The sequence below is a fragment of the Sparus aurata genome, chromosome 14 (genome assembly GCF_900880675.1).
Source record: "Sparus aurata chromosome 14, fSpaAur1.1, whole genome shotgun sequence".
NCBI lineage: Eukaryota > Metazoa > Chordata > Actinopteri > Spariformes > Sparidae > Sparus > Sparus aurata.
The window spans coordinates 19,958,699-19,986,299 of NC_044200.1; the positions used below are offsets into that span (position 1 = coordinate 19,958,699).

The 27,601-nt window shown below is 42.8% G+C and overlaps 1 long non-coding RNA gene across 1 annotated transcript in view; it reads right to left on the reverse strand.

Annotated features, from left to right (window-relative positions):
- Nucleotides 1–1,244: 1,244 nt before the first annotated feature.
- LOC115595882 (uncharacterized) overlaps nucleotides 1,245–27,601 on the reverse strand; it is a 48,297-nt gene continuing 21,940 nt past the window's right edge. The window contains exons 2-3 of the long non-coding RNA XR_003986821.1: nucleotides 1,433–1,440; nucleotides 1,245–1,348 (exon numbers count right to left, since the gene is read on the reverse strand). This is a non-coding gene — a long non-coding RNA (uncharacterized LOC115595882). The remainder of the gene's footprint in view (nucleotides 1,349–1,432; nucleotides 1,441–27,601) is intronic.

The window sequence follows — 27,601 nt, forward strand, 5'->3', positions numbered from 1 at the left end:
AAAAAACCACATTGGTTTGTCGGTGTACCTGATACGATCTCTAACTAATTGGACATTTTCCTGAGACAAAAGCATCTGCTCGGTTGATCTCCTGCCAGGTACGGCGCAGGGAAACCTAGCAACAGGCTGCAGCACACCGAGCTCGTCTCTGCTCTCAGAACACACTCATACATGTGAGCACACACACAAGCATCACTTGTAGTTCTTGGTCGGGTGGACAGGACACGCTGTGCCACGGGAGGCACGTTACACACCACATGGACCTGAACTTATTCCACCCTGTTGATCATTCCAATGCAAAAACCCAGATGAGCATTTTTTGGGGGGCAATTGCTGCTAAATTGACCAAATTGTCTATCACACAGTGTGGGCTAGAGGAGCCGCGCCAAGCCAACCGTTTTTAATCACAAAGCACACAGACAAATGAGTCATCTGTTCAACGGTGTCATTTTGGGCTCGAAGAAAATATGAGGCATTCAAAGACCTTTTTATGTTTTTATGCTCTGCAGCTTTTATCGCTCTGTCCCGTTTGAAAACATTACATGGAAGGAGACGAATAAAAGAGGATGTTTGGTTGCAGCTTCCCGGCAAAAGAAAGCACATCGAGATTTTAGAGGATCATGGGTAATGTTTTAACAGACTTTCTAAATTAAAAACAAACCACACAAATTGAATATTGTAGGCAGGGAAATGTCAGACGTGCTGTCTACACTGAGCTCTAAAATGCTTTTTAATCTATTGCAATAACAACATGGTTCAGCAGGAGTGCCCTCAGCAGCTGACAGATAACAAACTGTGATAAACAGAATAACATCTCAATTCACTATATGGAATAGAAATATCAATAAAATACTCAAAAAAGAAGGAAAACAGAATAATTATATTTACGATCCATTCAGTGCATACTCATAATGTCTACTCAAGTGTCGATTATGCAATTTTACAAAAACTGATTTCAAGAGAGAAAGAGTATAAATTAAAGGAGCACTTCAGCAAATTAGTATTGCACTTTTATAGAGTTGAGGAAACAGAAGAGATATACTGCTCGCAGAGTAAAAACAGACTGTGTGACAACCTGATGGGTTACTTTGGGTTCCACTAGATGACTGCGATCTCTATTCTTAACTAAAAGCTGTTAGCTCACGCAGTACCTCTGGCGATGTCTGTTTTTCTCGTGGTTGATAAGCTGTAGTCTCCCTGGGAAACACACCGACCTCTTCAGCCTCTCTCCCGCTCTGCAGCTCCTCCTCTCTGGATCACTCATCCTCCGAAGCAGCTCTTCCAACTAACTATCTCGGCGACACTGCAGTTGCGACGGCCGAACAGGATGGCGTGTTTACCGGGACAACTACAGCTCACAACCCGCAGTATCGGTTCTGCTGCTGGCCGTTTGTTTTATAAACCAACAACAAGAACAACACGGATCATTAACACCAGAATCTGAGTGAACATACAGTTAGTAAATAGGATACTAGCTAACAGTGATGTGCACAACGCCAGCTAAAGTGCCCTCCTGGGAGCCAAAACGTGCCCTAAAGTGCCTTCTTGGGAACAAAAAAAGCGTGCCAAAGTGCCCTCTTGGTTGGCAAAACACACTGAACTGCCCCCTTGGCTGGTTAAAACATGATAAACTGCCCTCTTGGAAGCCAAAACGCATGCTTAAGTGCCCTCTTGGAAGCCAAAACGCATGCTTAAGTGCCCTCTTGGGAGCCAAAACACACGCTCAAGTGCCCTTCTTTTCACCCCTGCCCTTCAAAAAGTCTGTGCACGCCACTGCTAGCTGACTAATTCTTGTCTCATTGTCGCCACTGACCTTCCTCCCCCTGGTTGTCCACCAGACGGGGCTAAGTTTCAGTTGCCTTGTCTTTGTCCTTGGATGCTTTTGGCAATATTTCTCTTGAAGCTTTCATGCCAGTAAAGCCCCTTTTAATTGAATTTGACTGAGAACAAGTCTAAACATGTATCTTAATTTTCCTGGAAATAACAGATCTTTAACAGAGTCCATGTTATCCTGTTGGGTGTTTTCCCATTTTATTAACTGAGCCCTTCGGTCAAACAATTCTCTCAGATTCATCCAAGCTTGAATGATGTGTGTTTGCAATTACAGAGACGTAATGTTTTCTCTTAGTGGCAGTATATTGGCTTTCACTCTGAGGCTTCACTTAAACTCACTCTTGCCAATATGGCATCTAATAAAACTGTCTTGCCAAACAAGTTTGATGCTTCTAAGTTTAAACTCACCTTGAGGGTAAACAAACCTCGAGTCTCTCTGGGTAATAGACGGAGAATCAAAAGGTACATATGCTCAGTGGCATTTCCCACACGCTGTTCTGTTTCTGGCTGTTTGCATTCAGTGTACTGATACCAGTATAACAACACCCACATCACACTGTGTAAATAATGGATTTGGACGAGACTCAGGAATCGAGAGGTCTGATGTTGTCACAGACTGTGCCAGAAGGGTGTGGGATTCAGTATGAACATTAATCACATACATGGCAGTCATCAAAAGGTATTAATCACCCACACCATGAAACAAACCTTTAATTCTGGAATGTGCCTCTATTTTCTGCAGGAAAGGAAGTAATTAAAGGTTATGAGGAAAGACATGAGGAGGATAAAATATTTGAGTTTATTTGGTTCTAAAAAGGGTCAGAATAAGTAAGATAAAAAGATAACACACTATAAAAATGATTACTGTATTGTACGGTACATTACAAGCGAATAGTTGCAGTAAATTCACAGTAGTGTATTGTAATTATTTTGCAGTAAAATAGAGAAATATGTTATGTTTCTATGGTAACGTGGACATAAATTTACTGTGAAAATACAGTCGTTTGATGTAAAATAAATTTATGATGCTGTCATTGCAATCACACACATGTACAGTAAATTTACAGTGATGAACATTGCTTGTCAGCATGTTGGCCTGATAGCATTTTAGCCTGTTAGCATGTGTACCTTGTTGGATTACTTGTAGGTCTGTGAAACTGTTAATGACATGTCCGTCTGTTGTTAGAATGTAATTTTTTCTTTAATTGAATATTTAATTGTGCACTAACAAACAAGGTGCTGCCACTCCAGGGAAAAGACAAATTGTACAAAGGAAGACAACAAAATGATTAAAACAAACTAGCTAGCCAACGAAGAAACAAACAAGATAATACGTTTACTGTCTGGATTTACTGTGAAAACCTGTCGTTTGTTAACGCTGCAGGTATGAAGATGTGTGAAGGGTGTGATTACAGACGAGCCTGTGAGTGGGCGATGTGGAGGACGCTCTCCGTGTGGTTTAAGCCTCATCCAATTAATTAAATTAGCCGCAGCTTAATATGCTAGAAGTGGATGAAGTGATATCCCCACTCTGCTCTCCGGACGGACAACAAAACGGATCATCCCGGCTTCTCTCTGCTCCTCTGACTGATGAGATGTGACGAGCTTCTGTCATAAATGTGATTATGTTTCCAGCGAGCCTACACTCTGCTGTCTGTCTGACTATTGGAGATCACATTACTGCCTCGTCCAAGATTTGTCCTCCTTCAAAATAAGAGACACTTCATTCTTTGTGTGCATGTGATTCCAATTGTGTGTTATTATACAGTTTCAACGGGCACTTGGAGATAAGAGCAGCGTTATTAGTTTTGTGGCGAGGAATCGATAAAACTCACCCACCCTAACTCTTTCATAACAACGGATGATTTTGTATTTAATAGTTATATAACAAATATACTTTAAGGGACGGCAGCTTTGTGGTCGATGGTAAGAGAGATATGACGGCTTAAAGATCCTCTAATCAATATTTTTATATTAACAATGGATGAAAGGACAGTGCACTGTGACAAAGCCCACAATTTTCTTGTGTCTTATCATCTTTCAGCTCCTTGTTCTGGTTTTAAAGTCCACAACTTTACCGTATTGATTCGCTGTAACAGCTGTCATCAGCCTGGTTTCAAGCGAACATGCTATAAAACTCCACCGTGCACTTCCTGCACAGCACAAAACTGCAGACCGACACAGCTAGCTTGTGTACATAGTGAAGCAATGAGCGGCTACATAGTTAAAATCACTCTTCCAAGGAGTTGGTGGAGACCAAAAACAGAGCTAAAAGAGCAGTGGCGTGCGCAGACTTTTTGAAGGGCAGGGGCGAAAAAAAGGGCACTTTAGCGCGCGTTTTGGCTCCCAAGAGGACAATTTAGCACACGTTTTGGCTCCCAAGAGGGCACTTAAGCGAGTGTTTTGGCTCCCAAGAGGGCACTTTAGGGCGTGTTTTGTCGCCCAAGAGGGCAGTTTATCATGTTTTAACCAGCCAAGGGGGCAGTTTAGTGTGTTTTGCCAACCAAGAGGGCACTTTGGCACACTTTTTTGGCTCTCAGGAGGGCACTTTAGCACGCGGTTTGGCTCTCAGGAGGGCACTTTAGCGCATGTTTTTTACAACAATTGGGCCACGAGGGGGGGCGACTGCCCACGCTTAAGCAAAATATGGTGTGTTAAGTTGAGTATTTTGTGCCTGCTCACTGATCCTTTGTCTGATTGTGGTTTCTGCATGGTAGATTCTAAGGCCGCGACATGGCTCTGAAGTATCAGTAGCTCAACTGTGCTGTGTATCGATAAATCCACGGCACCGTGTCTGTGGTGCTGCAGTTGCTTTGTTATTTCCCCTTTTTCTTTCAGTCCCTGGCATTTTTAGGAGTGAAAATAACTTTGAGTCATGCCACTCTCGCACCGTGGCAGATTACCACAGAGGTGCCGCTATTATAAATATCTCCGCTATCACACGTCCTCCAGTCGAAACGAAGAGGCTGGCTCTTCCGGGAGCATGTATTTTTCTAACCCGTCTCTTAATTCACAAAACAGAGCAAGCAGATCAACAGCAGCTCTGTTTGGATATGAGGTGTTAATGGCTGTGCTGTCAAATCCCCTCGATTCAAACAATTGGTTAAGCGTGGGTGTACCTCCGAGTCCCTGCTTCGGTAATCCTGTTCTAAATCTCCTGCAGGGTAAGCTCTCCTGGAGTGACTGAGGGATAAAACCCATGTGTACAGTAAACACCACCGCTGCCTTCCATTGAGATAATATTACATAATTTCAAGAGGGGATAAGGAGCTAATATTAGCTTTGACAGTATGAAAGATGCTTCATCTTAAATAGACTCTCCTCTGCAGTAACAAGACACCAACACGACAAACATGAAGACAGAAAGGGCAGAATGTATATTTTTCCTGTTTTACATTGGGGTTTTTTGTGTTAACTGGAGATAATCAGATGATAATAATAATGTTACTGTGGAAAAAGTTAACTTGGACTAAATCTACACCAGAAAATGTTTTTATTTTGTTCAGTATTTGTTATTTAATTCAGCTCCGACTAGGAAATATCAGAAAATGGCATCGTGCTGAAAGAAAGAGGGGTTTTTTTGTGGTTCCTCCATCAGGCTTAAATTACAAACTCTAAAAGAAATACGTACTTCTGCTTTCAGGCGGAGAGTTCGACAAGAGGACAGATACCGCTTTCATATCCGTTTGTTAAATACAAGGCCGCAGCCAGCAGCTAGTCAGTCGGGCATGGCAAGCGTAAAATGCAGCTACAAGCTAATCTAAAAGTATAAAAACAAGCAATTTTACAAAGATTTTACAAGATATTTCCCAAGCATAAGCACGAGACTACTGGATAAGACATCGCTACATTTTCCGGCTTTGTTAGTGACAATAAAACTGCGTATTTTTGACACGTCTTTGGGAAAATTTGCAGCAAAAAAAAACGTGTGTCCAGACGTATTTTAAGCCAAAACATCACCTTTCCAAACCCGAATCACGTAGTTTTTGCGCCTAAACCTAATAAGAGCATAATCATTGCTGACATAACGTAAAATTGCAAAGAAATGTAAATCTGTGGTTTGGCAGAACGCACACTTCCAACATTTATTTGTGGACAAACCAAGCTGAAAACACTGCAGTGGGTTATTACTTCAAAGGTTTCATCTGGAATCCAGCAGACACGTTGCAGTTTGGGGCCTTAATCTTCATGACAAACACTGCGACTGCTGGTCGGGATTTTCTTGTTTTGAAAGCCACATGAGACGCCGCGGCTCGAAGGGGTTCGGAATCATCCGCGCCCGAACTGCAGGTGCATCAGTCAGAAACTGTCAAATCATCATGTGCTGATGGGAATAGTGTGGAAGATTCTGCCAAACAGAGACAAGCTGTGTCAACAAAACATCGGTCACGGGCAGAAATATAACCAACAGGGATGTGAGAGGAGCACGTTCAGGTGTGTAAGATGGTGCTTATTAAATTTAATTGCCGGTTGTCGTTTATTCACATCCTTCTTTCTGCTGCATCCTGCAGGGATGTGATTTCCTCGCCGGGACTAATCCAAATGTGAGGGGGCAGTTTCTTCAAAACGTAGCAATGCATCTGCGAATTTCGTTGCTGTTGTTTTGTCGTGGACGACAGGACGAGGAAACAGCCTGAGCTCCTCAGGTAAACTCGGCAGGTGGTTCTGGATTGAAGCCAGAGAAAAGACAAACTGTTGGCTTTTCAGACGCGGCACTGGAGGTGTTTGACACTAACGTCACAAGACAAACAATCGCGCCGAGATCCCACCTGACGAACGAAGGTCGCGCTCGGAAGGAAAAAGTTTATTGAGGTTGCCCGAGGTCTGTCTGCTGTGCTGCTGCGACGGAACAAAACAGTTTGTGCCAAAGGGTTGGATAATTTTTGGGGGCGGGATGTCAATCAAAGTGCAGCCTGTTCCCTGCACATTCTCATCTAATAAATAAGACAGAGGATATTATTAATTAAACTTTCTTACAAGAGTGTGGAAAACCGGATAGACTTTGCACGATTTTAAAAAAATGAATCCGCATTTGTGGGAGTGTAATGCTGTTCGTGATAGAAAAAGGTCAAGGTTTGTTAACAAGTCGGCTCTGGTTATGCAAAACCAAGCACATAAAAAAAGCCTCGAAATCCAGCGAAGCTCTGGTCACAACAGAAAGGTCAGCCGTCGTCTAGACAGCTCGCTGCGGCTCCGGTACACCTGAGTGCTGTGTTGAGAGAAACGCTGCGTGATTTCCTGCTGTTTCCTTCATGTCGCCGGTGTGATTTTATATGCTACCAGCCCCTCTCCTTCAACAGAAGTGCTCCTTATTTTCTGTCTGAGGACCGAGCAGGCGACCTTAGAAGTTAAATCTGCCTGTACTTTGGAGATCGTCTGAGATTTAAATGGCCTGGGCTTTGATACAATGAAAAACATCGACAAGTCCCTCTTGCCGCAAATCCTCGCGGAGCAAAACAAACACCGCCGGGGACGCAGTGATAGGTCTCTGGATAGTCGTGCTTATGGATGCTGCGCTACTCTGTTATTGCAGCCACAGTGAAGGTGTCATTAGGTGAGAGTGAAGAAGCCTCTCATTAGCACACCTGTTTGATATGATACCTGAGCTAATACTGCTGCGGCTGCTGCTACTTTAACCAACAATAACAAAGAGGTGAACGGCATTTCTGTGTTTCCTTATCTAATGACATATACAATTAGTATTTATTATTCAAAGGTGCTCAGTGTAGTTTACGGGAAGAAATTTGAATCGGAAGAGACTGATTTTAATGCCTGAAGAAACAAAATAAAGAAACCGACCTCAAACACAATTTCACACTGTTTTACTTTGTTTATATGTGGCGGACCCTGCCACCTCTCCAGCTTCAAACTGTGTTCTGGGACCTTATTTTCCTCTGAGAAAACAGCTTGTTTATTCAAAGTCTAAATTTGTATTATTACCTCATTAATATTAATATTCTGCGTTTGATTTTTATTCTTTAGTGCCCCTTTAATGAAAACTAGAGCAACAATATTCTTTAAACCAGCAAAAAAAAAAAAGGGAGCTTAACCTGCTGCCCAGTTGCTGATTCTTCAGTTATAGTCGATTGTGTTGAAGCGGCGTTGATGGATGAAGGTTGAGGCAGCGATTTATCTCATCACTCCGTCCATTATATATTAATAGCTGGTAGCAGCGGCAGACATCTGACACAGACTGCAGGTCAGCAACACTTTCGCTGTGTAGCGCTTTAAGGGATCGGCCGCAGGTTCACTGGGGCAGCTGTGGCAGCACGTCAATGCCGGCCGAAGTTCCCCTTTGGCTTTTCTCTTCTTAGCACTGAGACAGCACACACGCCAGGGTGAACTACGGTCTCGTGGCTTTAGAGAAAGCTGTTGTAGGTGCCAAGAATTTTCGCTGATTGAGAAATAAATCACGTGGGATTTTAGCGCTGACTGAACAATGCTGAGAGCTGGACGTATTTCCTGTTCCTTATCACCAACAGACTGTCATGACAACAAGCTTACAATTACAGCGGTCACCGATCGAGCAACCGTCGTGGAGTCTCGTGTCAAGATTTGCAAGCGTGAAATGATTTTGGCATGAAAACATGATGATGTCTCCCTTGATATTCAATGTGGGCACATCATGTCCCCCAACACATGACTACAGAGGAGAGTTATCCCGTCCCCTGCTCCTCCCGTCTCCTTCCTGAGACCCTGTACTTTGATTCGAGGAACATTTAGAAGACACCTTTAAAGTTCAGCTCCAGCACGCCGTTTCCTGATGTCTGACACACACATCTACACGCACACATCGAATGTCAGGTCAGTATTTGTCCGTCCGTTGAGTCTTCGGATGCTCTAATGTAAATAAATCTGAATGAATTTGCAACAAGAACCCTGTGAGAGCTGTATTTTTACAAAAATCTGTCAGTTTGATATTTCTTTCCAGTATATGTGTCTTAAGATCGGACAGGATGGAAAGTACAGCATGTTCTTCCTTCTCCCTGCCTGCGCTGTATGGTAAGGTTCGAGGTCAAGAGTAACTAGTTCGTTTTCTCTTTCGAGTGCAGCTCAGAACAGGGAGATATGAACAGGGACCTTTTCTAGGTTACTGTGGCACTCCTGGTTTATTATATCACTGACCTGTCATCTGGAGACAAGTAGCTCTGACTAAAATTACTTTTGTGTATTCTATGAAACTAATGGTGCCCAGATGTATTCTTATATCGTCTGGGTGCATGTATGTTTACATCTTACTACTACAACCCTGAGGGGAAAAAACTAGGGAAGTCAAGCAATTAAAAAAAAAATAATTACAAGCTTGACAATAGAGGCTCTTAAGGACGAGTATAATCCAAGAAAATCGGCGTCTCAGGAGGGACTGCAGGAGCCGAAGAGTGCAGTGTGTTTACTGGGGAAACTACAGGCCTCAATCTGCCTTTATCAGCACGGCAGCTAAGCATTGGAAGAGAAGCCGGGAAATGCAATATGTCCAAATGGTCCAGATACGTTATGACAGTACTTTAATATCTAATAACAAGTACAAGGCTTTAGTGCTTCAATCTGTCCTTGTTGTAAGTTAACATCAATATAAAAAGCAGTTAGTTAGATAGTAAAAAGACAGTAGTTCGCCTATCACGATGTGCAGATCAAGCTAAACGGGATCCTCTATGATTTATGTTATTTTCACTGCTTTTATATGTGATGATCTGTTAACTTGAATGTGCTCCAGAGCAGGTGAGGTGTTTCCCCGTTGATATGTGTTTCCGCTTACCACCCGGACGTGAGCATCTTTCTGCTAGATCTGTAAGTATCAAAACCTGACGTCTAATTAAAACAACTGGGTGTTTTACTCTGCCTTTTCACAGCACTAAGATCAGTGTCTCTCGGTCAAATTGGGATTCTTGTGGTTGTTTTCTCTTGGACGGTAGCCGCGTTGCTAACAGCGGCACTCAGATGGAGATGCTACATGAGTGGAAAGTTGGAAAGTTGTGCAATTCTTGTATCTTATTCCTTTTAATTAACCTATTTTATTTATAGTATTAGCTCCTGTGACGTTACACTTTTTCCTGAGAAACACATTCTAACAAATGACGAAGCTTCTTTAACGAATGTATTTGCTGCTCAGAGGAATTTGCTCCTACAATCGCTTCTCTGATGTGACTACAGGTTTGTCCTCCTCTCCTGCACAGCTCGTGCATAAATTAGCTTAATTTGCGTCTGTGTGCATGCGACTGACTCCAGGTCACACATAGCTTTACATTTCAGCTTAGCCGCAGGACGCCTCAGACATGTCAACACTGATATGTATTCCTCACTTCTGTTAATAGGATTCTGTCGAGCCCGTGAATATATCAGTCATATTTCAGTTTGCTTGCAATTAGCCCCTAACCCCAATAATGTAACGGCTTACTGCGCCTCGCAGGCAACCGGTGTCTCTAAAGCTGCTTCATTAGCAATTATACATGAAGTAGGAACAGTTGCGGGAAACGAGCGTTCTTGTTTGCCGACATCGATGTTTGTGAGGGAGAATGGCAGGGGGAGTGAAGCGCGCTGCATTAGCTGTGGGTCACAGGCAGGACTCGGCTCATTATTCTCCGTTGGCGGCTTCAGCATCACACTGCGAGCAGGGAGCCTCCCGGACTTCTTGATTGGCCCGACAGCCGGCTGCATGTCCATCAAAATGTGCTCTCAGGTCTGATGAAAGGTTCAGGTAGTGGAGGCCATAATGGATTTGTGAAGGACAAAAAAGGAAAGGGAGCGGACGTCCAGTAATTGTACTGCCAGTGTGCTCAGACCTGTTGGCAGCGCTCTTTGATTTGCTTAAGAGTCCAGCTGGCAGGAGACAACAAAGGAGAGGACGCTGCGCCTCCGTCACCTTTTGTCTTCCAAAATAAAGTTTTGATGTACTTGTACTTCACTTGAGTGTTTCCATTTGTCATTTTATACTTCCACTCCACAACATTTCAGAGAGGAATAATGTGTTTTTGTCACTGTTATCTGACAGTCTGAGTTACTGGTAACCTTGCAGATAAAAATATCACATGGATATAGATTTAAATTACAGTGCATTGATAGAGAGCAACCCAAACAAACCAGCCGACAGAAAAAACTTTGACAATGTGCGTGTCTGCAAACCACTAGATGTTGAAAATTAACCTTCCTTAAGTTGCAGTTTTACTCTGGTTAGCTTTAGACTCACAAACCACCGAGTAAAGACTCAGAAAAGATCATGTTTTGGCTCTTAATACCTGCTGTGGTCGCCGCAGAGAGCTGGAAAATGTCCCGGCTTCGTGTCACCACAATCGGGGCTGGAAACTGTCCCAAAGTCAAGCTTGAGCCGCGGTCACTGGCTTGGCAGCCTTCCCATCTGTAACTCCATCACCTCCACCCGCTGACATGAATGTCGGGTCAAAAATATGTTGTGAATGTCGCCTTATTCTTGTTGGACTAAAAATTCAGTCTATTTTCAATGAGGCCTTCAAATTTCACAACATTTCTACTGTTTATACATTTTATTTATTGCGTACTTTTTCAATTTCATGGGGCCAGAACATTGTTTTAAAATTTTGGCATTGAAAACTAAATTTGGCAATGAAACATTTACAATGGCACCAAAACTTCCACTGAAAAATGAAACCCAGGCATCAGAACTAGTAGGTCTTAAACCAGATGAAACAAGTCGGACTGCTCTTTGCTTTCAGGCTGGACTTGGAAAACAACAAAATTATCCCGGGCTGCTGCTCATAATGGTATAAAAAAGAGAGATAAAGCCAGAGGGCATATCCAACTCAGCCATAAGATTAAACACACATATAAACCTGAATAACAGCTCCTAAAAGTTAAGTTTATATAAAATATACATGTTTGTAACCCATCTCTATCTATAAGCCAGACATTAAAATCAATAGTTGTGTTTTTGCTTCTCTTTAGTATTTGTTTATATGGTTTCCAACAGATTTAAAGCTGCAATTACAAATATGGTGGCAAACAGTCATTTCCAGGACCGAACAGACTAACATCAGGCAGATTACACACTGCAGTCGGGTACAATGGAGACGTCTCTGCCCAGTGAGCAATCTCCACTCCGAGCAGAGAAAAGCCTTTCAGAGTCGCGGCTCGCTCCGCGTCTTCATCGCAAACTTTGTCACAGCCAAATGATCTGTTTAAGAGTGATGTGAATGTTCCTGACACAAGGACAAGAAAGTTAAGACGTGCCAGTCACTGCCAGAAAAGCCTGCAGTCGACTCAACCGTTTTGCATTGTGACTCATGAGTCAGGCAGTTTTATTTTAATAATAAATGCATTAACTCTCGGGCTCAAAGTGCTCAGAAATCATTGAATATTTCCTGCTCACCTACGGCTCCGAACCCGTGATCCTGCTATGATAATAGGCCCCTTTTTGCAGAGATCACAAGAGGCGTGTGGGTTTTTAATGATGTAATATACTTGGTGGGGATGGGATAAAACGAACTGAACAAGTGTGAATCATGTCCACCACTTTTTGGATCATGCAACTTCGAACACCGGGGAACACTGTTGAATGTGCAAACCTTGCTACTAAAGCAAACAGCTGCTTCTACATTGATGCCAATTAGACTGCGAAGAACAGAATCAGCTTTTGTCTCTTTAATCTGTGATCACTGAGGGGTTTAAAATGTGGAGCCGACTGGGCTACAAAGGTTAAAGCTCAATCCCCACGTCGATCTGAGTCTGGACCGTTGGAGCAGTTAATCAGAAGTTTCTGAGTGATGAGCAGTAAGTTAAAATAACTGACTGTTGACTGTCTCCTGGGTAAAAGTCCTGTCGTTGTTTGACCCGACCATCCATCCCCAACCTCCTCCATGTGTGGACTTGTCCCTTATTATAGGACTTTACCCAACTTCCTCCTTTGCTGCTTTAATAATCAATATGGCCACTAGAGGTCGCTGCCAAACAAGAGAGGTAAATTTGGGTTGTCATAAGCTGTTTCATTTTTCTGATGAGGACAACTTGCACTACTAACAATGTTTGTCTGGGATATATTTCAGTCTTCATTCCACCAACATGAGTATAATTCCCTTAAAGACTGGCTTGTATATATTTTTGATGATACAGCACTGTGCTGAAACGTGTTGACTGTAAACTTTCTTGGCTCCGACAATCAGGAGAGAAACACTTTTTTTGAGAGGACTGAAAAACTGAACAACCCCTTCAAATTAATGTCTGCTGCCAGGCTCCACGCTGGTCTTGTGACAGCGAACGCCGCCCGCCTGACAATAGATAAAATGTCTTTTTCTAGATGGATTATTCTCGTTTCATGAGCATGGACGCGATGTTAAAAAAGTGGAGCACTAAGAATCTAATCAGCGAGGCCATCAACAGAGACAGGCAGGACGACTCCGCTGCTAATGAATGGGCTTCTGGCTTCGGTTGTAATGAAAAGTGAGCTATTCCCATCAGAGCAGTTGGCACTTAGATGAATCAATGCCTATTCTGCTGTACAACAAGCTCAACAAATGATGGTACAAAGAAATCTAGTGTCCATATAAATTTGACCTGCCGACTTCTCTGTGAATGGTACAGAGACATTTTTATCTTTTCAAATAAGATATGAATAAGACCAAAAGCTGGTACTCTGGCTGAGCTTTCATTCATTGATCTATGCTTTAACTCCTCCAAGAACTGCAGGTATTAGTGGTAGCTGTTTAAAACTGAAGATTGTTGCAATACAACAAAATCCCTATGATTTGATTATTCTGTCACTGATGACTGTTTAAAACATACATGAAGACATGTTTGGGATGAAAAGTTCAAACTCCCTTAAAGACATCTTTAACGATGGCATTGTCGTATTCATATTTGATATTTCAGAGTTTTCATCATCAGTTGTTATTAACTAAGCTTGAGATTATGAGCGATTATATTTTTTATGGCGTGTGGCACAACAACTGTAATTAATTTACAGTATCATTCATTAATTGTGTTAATAGAGTTTAAATAAATAAGGGACTGTTGTGATTTTTCACACTGTTTCTTGGGGTGGCAATGCGAGCACGTTCGAAAATGAAGGCCGAGTTTGAAGATGTGTGTGGTCCGAGCCATGAGTGATGAGTTCTGATGTGTGTCGTGATGGCTGGTGTTGGAACGCGGACATGTTGACGGACATCGTGGACAATATGGTCAGTCTGTTAACACACGTTAAAAGTTTAATATCAGGAAAACATTGTCCACCAACTTTGACTGTGTTTGAGCACCAAGCATCAATGACGTAAACACAGAGTCCACCTTCAGCTCTGTCAGCTCGGCTTGTTGCGGTGTAGACAGGTCTCTGTAAAGACGCAGTTTGTTTGGTCCTATTTTGTGCATTTTATTTCCCTGCAACTGGACATCAGCAGGAGCAGCCTTAAGTCCAAAATGGATTAGCGTGGCTCCGATCCAAACTCCCTTCCCCTCCTGCCTGGGGCGCAAGCGGCTGGTCAGGATGGAGTCAAAAAAAGATGCCGTGGGCAGCGATCGTTCCAAAGTCTGTTGCTCTTAATCCGAAATCCATGCTTCCATTTCCGATGCTCGTAGGTTTTTAAGCGAAAAAGCAGAAAACTGTCTGCTGCAACCTCACAGGGTCAGCATGGATATAGATTTTTTTTTCTATGTAATCATCATAATCATCATTTGAATGTAGGTGTTTCTTCTTCTGTCTGGACACAAATTATGTAGTCATGTTGTAAGGTGCGCTTTGATGATGATGGTAATCCAGTCAGCGAGGACATCTCGTCTGAAGGTCTCATCAAAAATGTATTAAGGTAATTTTCAGCTGCTTTTCTCCTGTTTTTCTCCCTTCCAGCTCCCAATTCCCCTCATCTCTCCTCCTCATGTTCCAACAACAGGGATATTGTGTAACCCACAACTGCTGAAAAAGAACAATAAGTCTTCAAATGAATACAGTTCATTACAGAAATAAAAGCTGTCACCACCAAATACTGTCACTTTAGAGCCATTTAAAAGCCAGACAAGTATTGGAGATATAAATCGATTTCGACTGTCATGTTGCATCTCACAGCTATCGAGCCCACAGTAGAACGGCTGGATTTCCTGGAGACTCCCCAGTGCAGGATTTCCCCCCTGGTTTCCAGCGGCCCAGCGTCTATGACCCTGTCACTACCGATTGTTTGTATTCGCAATTATGCCTTGTTTACTTCTGTCACTCCCTTCAGCTGCGGCAGGATGCTTATGTAACACAACATACGATGCATGATCATCAGTGCCGCTGTCTCCCCGAGAGAAATCAATTTGCCCCATCGGTTCTCGCCGTGCCCTTTCTGATAGCTCGATCCCCGTCTTTCTTCTCCGTCTCCCCTGCCTGTATGGGCGAACAGCGGGAGTCCCTTAATGGTTACTAACTGTTGCGGCTTCCACTCGCGGCACACACCACCACACAGCTTGGCCTGAGTTTGAAGCTTATTCCTTCTGAAACATGGCACCCAGAGACAAAATGCACTCAAGCAACTGGATAGTGCTTTCGGGGTTTAAACCACTCAAACAGTTTCATAGCCGCAAATGTGTGTATTTTGAAAGTGCGTCTGTTTTTTTTCTTTGAGAGCAGTCTTTTATGTGAAACATGCCAAAAATGTTTCAAAAGATCCAAAGGAGGCATTTGCAGCTCAATCTGAGGAAAGAGGACCTGTTCAAGCTCCTGTCAACCTGCCTTCGCTGTACGTCTCAAATGGACAAGTGTGCTGTGCATATGACATGGCCATGACTCCCGTTCAGCGCTTCGCTGCACAAGGAGGGCGGGAAATCTATTAACCTTTAAGGCAGCAGGAGAACCACCCAGCTAGCCAGGAGGGCAGCGAGTGCATCTGTATGTAAAGGTTAAGGTAGATGTGGGGAGGGGGGGGGGGGGGATTGGGTGGCAGTGGGATTTTTTAGGATCATGAACACACACATAAGTATTACAGCTCACCAAAGTGTTTGCATGTATTCGCGTCAGGCATGTTTGAATGGAGGAGCTCGCCGAGGTTGTAACCTTTTCCACTTCACACATTCTTCATACTCAGGCTGTCAAAAGGTTGGAGTATGCAGATGATGCAGCGTAGAGCTTATCTGACAGCAGCCATTTTCCTCTACGTCCCACTCATGGTGGGAAGCTTGGATACTGTGAGGCTGTCATGTTCTTGGTTGTAAGTCTTTTAAACGTAAGGAATCTGACAGGTTGTGACTATTTTACCACTTCATGATTGATCCGCAGCTAAAAAGATGACGGCTGGTGCAAATCTGGAGGGGCGTCAGGACATTTTTCAAAGTAAAATAACATAGTTTAAATCCAATAAGCTAATGTTAGCAGTCAGCCACTTCCTAGCTAACATTACAGATTAAATTGTCCAAGATGTGCGTTTATATCTTAGAGTTAATTTATACTTTTCCTATTGTAGTGATTCACATTATCAAGCAGTATTGTTAGATAAGAAGTGGTTGAATGCCAACGTTAGTCAACGTTCAAACAGAAGCTAACAGGTCAGAAAATGTGTTATTTTACCTTAAAATATGGCCTGATGTCCCTTTTCAGTTGCTGATCAATCAGAAAGTGGTAAAATAATAATGTTTATACGACTGGAAGCAGTTTGACGTTTGAGTCTCCCATCCTGAACGGCATTTAGGAGTGAGATTCATGCTTTGCTGACATGCTAAATAACTAGCGAGATGGGGATGAATTTTGCAACATTTGGCCATCAGTAGTCATAATAAAGAGAGTACAGACTGTATTCACATGGCGGCCATTTTTCTAGTACATCACACTCAGGGTGGGTAGCTCAAAAAGATGGACAAACAAAAGGAATCTCATATATTGTCATTTCACTGCTTTCTGATTGATAACAAACTGAAAATCTAGAGGGACTTCAGGCCATATTTTTAAGGTACAACAACCTCTTTAATAACTTCCATTAGATATCAGCTAATGTTGGCATTCAACCACTTCTTAGCTAACATTTCTGAAAAAAAATAAAAATAAATGTAAGGCATAAATTAATGCCAAAACCTCAGCACGCATCCTGGACATTTATTTGAGACTGGAAGTGAAACCTGCTGGCAGAATCAAGACAGGATTTTTCTTTTATTCGCTGTGTTTCATGGTGGAAGCTCCTTAAATAAAGGCCGCCTCTGCTAGTGTCAGAAGAAGTTACTACATTTTAATGAAATTGGACTTCAGGCTTCAGGCGAGATGAGCAGTGGTGCTGCATGTCAACATCCCTGCTTCCACTCCCACCAGCAGAATGATTAGGAAGGTGCAGAGATGACTTTCACACCACAGACATCCTCTTATAAATGCCTTCCTCAGGGAAAAAGGATTCACTCTTCTCTTTCTGGCATTTGAAATAATAATAATAATAATAATAATAACTTTCATTTCAAGCACTTATTCATTTTGTTTGACTTGGCACTTTCTTCTGTACTCTGGGAACAAGTGGCATTTTACTTCTACTACTACTACTTTAAGGATATGTTCACTCTACAATTACATACAGTGAAATGGCTGTTGGTGTTTTATATTGTGTGGATTTCTGGCAGAATGTTGTGGATTTAAACTTAAGCTTTTGCAATAATGCAGTGCTCAGTATTATTTTTCCACCAATCACAAAATACGCCCAGAATTCGAACCCAGCTTAAAAAAAAAACCACGAGGCAGCGTATTACCAGAGTAAACCGAGCCCCCAGTACGAGTGCCAAACTTGAAGCCAACTGTAGTCATGGTCAAACAATGTAATCACATCACTTGATGCACTCAGTTTGAAGACGGGAAAAAGTATGGAGGCGATTTACAGCTGCATGCAAATATGGCCTGTTTTTCAGTTTAGTAAGGAGAATGGTGCACGAGCATTTGCTTTTATTACACTACAAGCTAAGAGAGCTTGTGAAGCATAATGACAACCACTGGCACCTCAACATGGCATGATGAGGCATGATAGGTGTAGCTGGTTAGCATGCACGCCATGTTTCAGAAATGTCTCCCCTGAAATAGACACCTGGTTTACGGTAACAAAGCAATAACTCTTGTGTAAGAACCTGCTGAGTGACAGGAGCAAAGCTATTTACCATATGCTACACTGCAAAACATGTAATTTGGCTTTTGAGATTAATCACACACACACACGATTGTTACATAGCTCAACCCATGCTGTCAAAATGACAACGAGCAACGGCTGACAGTGAAAACATAAAATTAAACCTGAAACGTGTCAGCGTGTCGCAGCTACAACGACACAAACGTGGCATAGAAAAGCTTTTTCAGGCGGGGATTAGGGAAAGAAAACTTTCTCAGAGCTTTCACACATGCAGCAAAGTCCACTGTGACCTTGAGAGTTATCAACAGCAGACTTTCTTTTTTTTTTTTTTACTAAACCTGACGGTGCAGTGGGCATCTCAGGCAGAGTCACATTGGACTGGATCAGAAAGGAGAAAAAGGACAGCCAAGAGGCGCCGCAAGCTACATGTTTGTGATAATCTGCCAGCGTGAGGAAGCTGACTAACCTGTCGGCCTAATGAAATTCATCAGGGTCAAAAAAACAAGACGCTTAACCCTGTAAGACCCAAATATAGAAAAACCAAAAAAATTAATTTTTTGACCCTTCAGATGTTGTTGTAGGAGGCCTCTGATGCAGAAATGAAAGAGTTTTTTAAAAAAAATGTTTATGTACGTTTTTAGAGAAATGTTGTAATATTGCAACGTTGGGCTTAGGTGGGAGCAGAATTTCTGTATGTGTACTCATGTTCTCTGAACAACAATTCCGAACAACTAAGGGTTCATTTGCAGAGTTGATTGCTTACTTAGCCCCATAAAGGTATATAACATTAATAATAATCACACATTCATATTTTTATGAAGAATTATTATTATTTTTTTATTAAATAGCTTTTTCTAGTGACTTCTTCATTCCTTTTTTTCTTTTCATGGCTGACTTTCATTCATAGTGAAAGTCCCAAAAACAGTTGTTGTCCTCTGAAAAGCGAAGGTGAACATCTCACTTGCTGCATTGCACGTTAGTGTATCCTTTCGTGCAGTGTCTGCAGCTTCCTCTCCCTGTCTTCACTGGGAAATTCGCAACTAGGTCCTTGCAATGGGAGGTGTGCACTTCTCTTGGATGGTCTCTTCTGAGGAGTCAGAGAGCTTCCTGATGTCACTGTTGCTGGGCTCCCTTTGCCTGAAGATGGTCGTCCTCTCTTTGGAGTTTGGAGCACCATGTTCACCAGGATGAGAGAGGATGCTGGCTGTGCCTGAAACTGTCTCCTGTTCATTGTCTCTTTGCTAGACATCTAGATAGAGGATGATGGTGTGCCAGAAGATGTACATGTACCAGCGACGGGATTTGATGGGGGACCTCTATTTGGCTGTAAATCAGTCCAACAAATCCACAACTCCCTTGTACTTGTTGTTGACACCAACAATGTAAGGCCTCTCAACTTCAGTGTAGGTTCGGCTGGCTTAGTCCCAGCGTTGAATCTTCTGCACATGTTCAGGTCCAGCAAAGGATAACACAAGTGTGATGGCCCTGTTGTCAGACCATTTGACAGCACAGATGTTGTGATTCCCCTCCACTCTGACGTCATCACTTCCTCTCCCCTTTTTCTTCAAGCTCTTCTCGTCCTCAAGGTCACAGTTGGGCAGGCGCACCTGCCTGGCTGTTCCCACATAGTGAATTCCCCAATGTTTTCCAGGCAGACAATACTGTCTGCTTATTGTAAGTCACTTTGGAAAAAAGCATCTGCTAAATGCCCTAAATGTAAATGTAAATGGCTTAGCCTATGCTCTCTACTTATCATGCTAAAAGAAATGTGCATCCCAATCACCAGCCATTAAGTCACACAATACTGCCTTGACATGACAATACTGCTTGTAATACCCTCTAATTATCATACTAAAAGGAAAACATGCATACCCCCACTTACATCCACACATCCACATTCAGGAAAATGTTCACCTTTCTTAGAACTGAATTGTCTGTTGATATCCTCTTTGTGGACAAAGTTGTGGAATTTTAGGTCAGCTTGATCAAATTACCTACATTTTTTTAGAGATAAAACTTTTAAATCAGTCAAATCTGATCAGAACACAACACAAGGGTAGTATGTATACTGTCCATGTATAAAAAACACTCTGTTTCAGGCAGTGGTGTAGTGGAGGGAATACAACCTGTTTGTTCCCACTGCAACAGGCCTGCTATTTTGACTACCACACTCACCCAACGTTGTAATATTACAACAATTATATAACAAGCTCTAAATGAAATTTGATGAATCTGTTCTACAAAAACTACATATGTACATGTTCTAGACATTGTAATAACAACAAAAAAATATATAAAAGACATTTTACTTACTTGAATCTGATGAATTTAGTCCAATTAAACAAAGCAATGTTGTCCGAAGGAAACCATGAGAGGTTGTGTGAGTTCATGGCCATGAGGCGGGACTTATAAACAAATGTACTATCCAATAGCATCGTGAGACTGAACAATAGGACCCAATGACTATGTAAATGTGGTAAAAAAACAAGATAAAATATAACAGATTGTTTTTTAGGGTGGCTAAAGGTAACGTTGTAATATTACAACAGTGGGTCTTAGAGGGTTAAAATGAAAACTGATGCCGAGACCTTTTTTTAATGTGATTGAGTTGCCTCCTCCAGATGGCACGAGTCCTGTAAGTCTGTGACGATCGTTCTTTTTAAATTCACGCAAGAAAACCGAAGCTCTATCTTTAGCGTGCTTTACATCCCAGTCAGAGAATATTTCTATGCATATAGTTATCTCCAGGTCCAGCTGTGGAGGCCAGGAAGCAAAACCCTTCATTTTGAGTGGTTAATGATGAGAGTAAATGTCTTGATCCTCTTTGGATCCCTGCCCAAGGCCATATTATAATATCTAATGAGATATTTAATGGATAGCTCTGCGTACCTATCTGACTGAAAAGGCATGATCTTTCACACATGCAGGCTGGGCTTCAAATCCTTCCACCTCAGAGGCAATTTCTTCCTTTTTATGACAGACTGTGTGTAGCGGCGTGTAAAACGGCTGCAGCTGATGGCGGAAAGGTAATCAGTAAGGCCATTTTGAATCCATCATTTTGTTAATACTACACAGAAACGCTCCGCAGGTTTTAGGCAAGGAGCACTTTGCTGAATTGAAGGAAATTCAAAGGCATTCAATCGGAGGCACAGTGTGACAGTTGCATTCAGACCCAGACAGAAGCGTCTGGAGGAAAAACACTTGAGCTTATATTCAAGACAAATCCTTTTGCTTCCCATGTCAAGTCATTATCATACTTTTTTGCTTTTTTGCTTTACGTGTAAGAAAATGAAAAAAATCACAGAGGGAAATGAGTTCATAGGACGTAGAAAACAGATGTTCAAGAAAGAAATTGCAATATATCAGACTGCAAAGCAATTTACGCTCATAATCGCTTTTTTTTTTCTTGCTATTACGTGCACGATTTTTTATGTCACTAAAAAAATTAAACCTTCCTCGACTCAGCTCGTGGACTAATTGTCTTTAGAAAAGAGCCCACGAGTGCCTCACAAAGTAATTTGCAAGGAAGCAAACCAGACAATTTATCAGCAGGATCAGCTGGGGATGTCTGGATGAATTATCAAACATTATCAACACAAACTTCTGGTAACTAACTTTTGGTTAGATGCCCGAAAAAAGGTCTGTGGCTATCACACTTTTGCACTTTTTTACTCTTGCACAACCTAAAATACATCCGCAAATGCCCCCAATCGAGAACTTTAAAGTGTTTACGAGACTTTAAAGATGGCTACCACATGTGGCTGAATAAGACTAAAGAGCCTGATTTATCTTGTCAACCAACTAGTTCGTCTTTAGAAACTATTCTAACTCTAACTTTACAACTCATAGATTTGATAAATTTATACCAAAGAGTGTAAAGTATGGTAGAAATCTACGTTGTTGTGAGATGAAGCTTTGAGCTTATTTTCCGCATTGGTCCAAAATCCTTCCGGCTTTTTGTCGAGTTTTGACTTTTGGCTTAGCGCAACGTGGCCACTGGTTAACTATAACTGCAGCTAGGCTTGGCTGGGTGGAGCGGAGCGGGTGTGGCGTTGGTTGATGGAGTGTTTTGCAGACGGCAGGCTTAGTATCACGGAGTCGATGTTCCCGGTAAAATATAGAAACATTTGGGAGAGTAACGAGGGATGGGTCCAGTCGTCAAGTTAGAAATATTCGAGTACTAATACTTTTTTTCTTGCGCTGAGTCTCGTCTATGTCACGTTGTAACATATCAACTCAATATCAACTGCGATTCACGTAACAGCCACTAGTGTCATTAACAACAAGGGTTTTCTCAAAGTTACACAAAGTCCTTTCAAACATTTCACAAGACAAATACAATAATAATCCAGCTGTCAACAGGCGCTATCCGCTTACGTCATCCACTACGGTGTGCAAGTGTTTCTGGCGTTTCAAGTGCAGTAAGTGACACGACAGTCAGGTGAACACAGGGCTTCAATGTGTGAAGCCTCTCTTCACGCACCCGCATGTGTAACCGCTGCATCAAGTGCCCATCTTCTCCGCAGGAGGCTCAGAGGGCGCCATGACTGCCATTAACTCTCTGGCAAACAAGCACAGATCTGCAAAAGTGGCTCATCGTCACGTTAGAATGTTAGAATCTGAATCTATTTTATTTCAGGGGGGATTTTTTTCTCCTGCTGACGGAACTTTTGCTCACATGCAGTGTCGAGGCGATCCACTGTTCGCATCAGCGAGCTGCTTTCAAAAGTCTAATGCAACTCGTTAACGGTTACATGCTGATCACACTTAAAGACCCGGGAGCTGGACCGACATGTGACAGCCTTACATTTGCGCCAACAATGGAGTCGGCCGTTTCTTTTTTTATGCATCGTTCTTTTCATACCTGTCCAAGTAAGAAATTATATATTAAAGGGCAGCTCTGGATTACTGTGATTTGCTTTTCATTTTGCATTTTCTGGAATTGAACACGACGGAAAGAAAAGTGTAACATGAAGCACTTATAGGTGTGTGTGTGTGTACTTCCTCTGATTCTCTCTCTCTCAAGTATTTTGTGTATTTCTGAATGTATTTCTCTGCATTTTCTGCTCTGTCACTTCCGCAGATTAAGTTTTAGGATCCAAAAAGTGAGATTAAAGTGGCGCTATCGGGGTAAGTCTGACAGATTCGACTGCTTGATGGACACAAATTGGGTTTCTTGATCAAACTGATGATAGCAGGACGCGGTGTTGCCTGGGTACAGTTTTTCATCACACCTTCCAGGACGGCAGCGTCTTGTGGCTAAACTTTTTTTTTTTAAATGTCCTTCGAGAACGGCATCAAATCTGGACGGTTATCTGATCTGCATTCATCAAAAACTTGTTTCTCTGGCAGCGTGGGTACATTACCTTTCTGTCGCTGCTATTTCTGCCTCCCGCGTCTCAAACCTCTGCCCCCGTAAAAAAGCCTGAAATAAAGAAGAGCCTGACAATCCACATCGCCCAGCTTCTACATCCCTGCCCCATCCATTCCCCCAAAACCATTAACCCGAGTCCGATAATCTACTCCGATAAAAGGAGAGATAGAGCGAGACCCGAGCGGTGTCTCTGTTAGCTGTGATTACACAACAGTGTTATCCCTATCTCCCTCTTTGGCCTTTTGTCCCAGGTGATGTGCTGATGAGCAGTTTCTCCCTATAGGCACGCTATCTCTGCAGCTCACCCCCGGGGAGGGTGCAGACAGCCAGATAGGATCATCGCCTGCCTGCAAGAGGTCCAAGCCGGAGGCAAGACAGGGTTTTAGTTTCATCCGGCGTGTCGTTTGCTTGGTTGTTTCGTAGACCAAGTGTGGGTTTGAGGCAAGAATCCAAAACTACTGTAGGTATGGCGAGACGAATTACTGCATTTGTAATTATTAACTGTCTTACTCTTGGGATTGTACAAACGTCACCCTAAAATGAAAATGCAGTCATTATCTGCTATCTGGACATCCATTTTCCAGAGCTTCACAGCTAAACTGTGTCGCAGCGTTCTCCTAAACACCTGAAGTGAATGAGGACTTGTTTTAAAATGTCAACAAACAACCAGGAAAATCGATATCGATCCATACGGCCCGTCCGGCTTAATCCAAGTCTCTGGAACGCCTCAGATCCGAAATTGATTCCAAAAGATGTAATTAACTCCCTCGATTCTCGCTAATGCTATTAGCTTAGCAGGTATGATGAAGATTTAAGCTTTACAAAGGGTGTAAATATTGTCAGCTGATTTGAATGTTGTTTTTTACGTCGATGATGCGGTTTTTCTTTTTCTCCTCTCTTTGTTAGAATTCATTCTAAAGCAGATGTTTACAGTTTAGTGGCCTAAATGTCAGTTTCAGGAGTATTTGTGTCTTGAGTTACATCGCTTACGTTGCGTTACTCGTGTTTTGTCACATTACGTAACTTACCGAAACTGAACGTCGTCATTTTAACCATCTTTTAATGATCTTTTCCAAAAGCTAAGCAAGCATTTTTTGTGCCTGAACCTTTTTCTTTTTTCCATCTTGTTATAAGATAGCTGAGTTATGAACTGTAATCTTAACCATTTTTAGATTGTACTGTCTCTATTTGCATTCATGATTAAATGCAAATTAAATCAACAACTTCTGTTTGAAAACACTGGATGAGTCTTTAATCTCTCCCCTGCTGCACTCCAGACTCACGTAAGGGCTGAGAAACGGATAATAAAGCCCCGAGCAGTCAACCTCGCCTCAGTTTGTCACTGTCAGAACACTTGCGGTGATTATCTGAGTGAAAAGATGTGTATCCTTCACAGCAGGTGCTGCTCAACAGGTGTTACATAACGTGGCCCCGCTCTTATGTAACCACCACTGTGCATCTTAGCTTCGCCTTGTATTAATAACCACCTGGCTGATGTTGTGCCTCATTATCTTTCGTAACCTCGAGGAAAAACAAACTTTCAAGACTTCCTCGGAGGAAGCTCATTCACGGTTGTGTTGTGCGCGGGCGGAGGCGAGGAGTTTAAGAATAGATCACGCAGCGTCCAGTCGGCGGAGATGGACAATTAAGCAGCTCGGCGCCGCCATCTTTTCCAGCGCTCGTTTGTTTGGTTTTGTCGGCAGATTTCTGTCAAATGTACCTCTGGCTTCTAATAAAGTTGTCGATTTTCGGGGGATTATGTGTTCCTGTCTCGTCTGCTCTCCTCGCAGGAGATTTGTCTCCGGCTATTTGGGGGGGAGGAAGCACATGGTCGCGTGGAGCAAATGAACAGAGTGATTGTCTTCGGTTTGGGAGATTATCTGAACGTGGAGCCGTGTTTGGCGGTGAAAAAATAAAAAAAATACATGTTCTTCTTCGACCCGGAGTTGCTTAAATTGGCCAGATTAGAGCTGGATGTTTGACCAAGCTGATCAAATCGAGACGTGAACAAAAAAATAAGACAGTGCATTTAAACGATTGGCAACAACTGATGCATGTTGTTTTGGTTGATTTGAGGTTATCACGCCGCTCATCCTCGCACGCCGTCGCACCCGTTATTCTCCTGAGGATCACACTTGACACGCACTCTCTCCACATCTCTGCAATATCCACGAGCGCCACGGAGACAGATTAACGCTGCGGTTCGCTCTAAGTCGTGTTTAATTATAGCCCTACAAGAAGCGGGGAGAGTCTCTCCGGTTCATCCCCCCCGTATCCATCGAACAATCCCGGTAACCATGGCGACGGCTCAATCAAACACAGCGCCGCTGGATTGTGGATGTCTGCTGGAGTAATGTCTGGGAGGAGGAGGTGGTTTCCCCAAATGAAGACGGGGGAAACAAACTCACGTGTCACTTTCACCGAGAGGAAATAAGCAGAGAGACCTGCAGAAAATCATAACGCACCTTTTTACACCAATCTATAAATTCATAATTGATGCTGCACGGCGTTCCAATGTGGACCTTGTTTTCTCCAGAGTGATATTTGGAGAGAGCAAAGGGTGAGACGAATAGCAGGAGGTGAGACGTGAAAAAAAAAAGAAAAATCAAATGCCATGAATTATATAGCAGCATGTTTAATTCCCGTCCCCCTGGTAGGAGCGAGCGCGGGTTATTGATTGGCTCACCTGAAACAGAATACATTAGATGCAAAGGCACACAATCGCCTGGCTGCAGGAGGGAAAGAGCGAGTGAATACCTTCCCTCTCCTTTTAATTTGCCTACTTTTCCGGTGAATCGAGCCGAAGCACACAAAGTCTTTGTGTTCTTTTTGCCTCGACAAGCTGCGGCGACCGTGAGCCGCAGGTTGGAGTGCAAAACACTTGAAAAAAAATGGCGTAAACTTCCCCTAACCCCTCGCTGATACCGTCCCCGCCGCAGTGGCTTTAATCAGAGAGATACGACTGCAGGCGAGCGGTGATTATAATGATTACAGAGTCCCGAGGTCAGCCTTGATATTTCATATTGAGTGTACAGTAAAAAGAAAGGGTGAGTACGGACTGAAAAGCAGGACACGGCCACCGTCTCTCCCTCGTGTTTCCAGCGCGTCCGTGAAATGTTCTTGAACTCCACATAAAAAGCACGGCAACAGAAAATCTGATTACGTGCCGGTAAAACACAAACGTATCATCCCGGATGCTGAGGAAGGTCTCAGACTATATATTTAAAAAATCTAGCTCCCTTCTCAAGTGTAGCCGCTGGGTTGAGGAGGTCACAGTTCATTTGGTGTGGGAGAGAATCTGCACACAAGCTCGGGTAATACATTAAAAACAGCATGGCAGCCATTCCTGGACTAATGCGGTAACGTACTGCAAGGATCGCCATGACGTCTGCAGAATCTACATCGTGTTTATTGCTTCATTTATTTATCATTTCATGTTATTATCCCACTCACGGTGTGTCGGCCAGTCTCCTGTGGGGTTGCGATAGGTGGAATGCAGATGATAATATATATGTATGTAAGTATAATGTGCTGTATAATGTGTAATATGAAAATGTTCGACAGCTGGGGAGTCAAACTGCGTATTTCAACATTCATCACATTCATTATGAATCCACATATCTTGAGAGAGAGTCCCCGGAGAGAAACGCCTCGTTCACGCACCCCGCAGCCCGAGAGAGCGGATCTTTTAATTGACGAGGAGTCTATTAAAAGGAGCAGTTCGCCCAAAAGCGAGAAGTCACTCATTATGTGCTCACACTCTCACGCCGATGGGAAGTCAGGTGAAGTTTCGCCGTCCGCAGAAACATTTCACGGCGAACCGGAGTTGCAGCGTCCTCCTACACAACCGAAGTAGATGGAAACAAACAAATAAATAAGAAATTAATGGAATTTCTCCGTGCAGCTCGTCCATCTCAATCCAAAATTGCTTTGAAAAGACTATATATAATATATATAAAGTGTGTAAATCCACGAGACGACCGAGGAGGCCGAAGCCGAAGCGACGCCTGAGCCACACGACCTCCTCTCCACCCTGGAAGACGGCGGGATCACACAAGATAATTAGCAGCAAAACAGAGATGCATCACATTTTACAGAAATACAGATATAAGAAGATAGTAAAACAGAGGAGAGCAATGATCCAATATGACAATCCATATCAGCCAATATGTGAGGCAGCGGGAGAGGCTGATGGTCCCAGGGGCCCGTCAGAAGGAGCCTGAATGAAAAGAGAGGAGGAGGAGGAGGAGGAGGAGGAAGCTATAAAGAGTGGACAGTGAGAGAGCGACGCAGCTTGACACGCCATTAACTCTCACACCCACTTCTGATGGGATACATGTGCACTAACGCTTTTAGCAGCTACAGTGAAGAT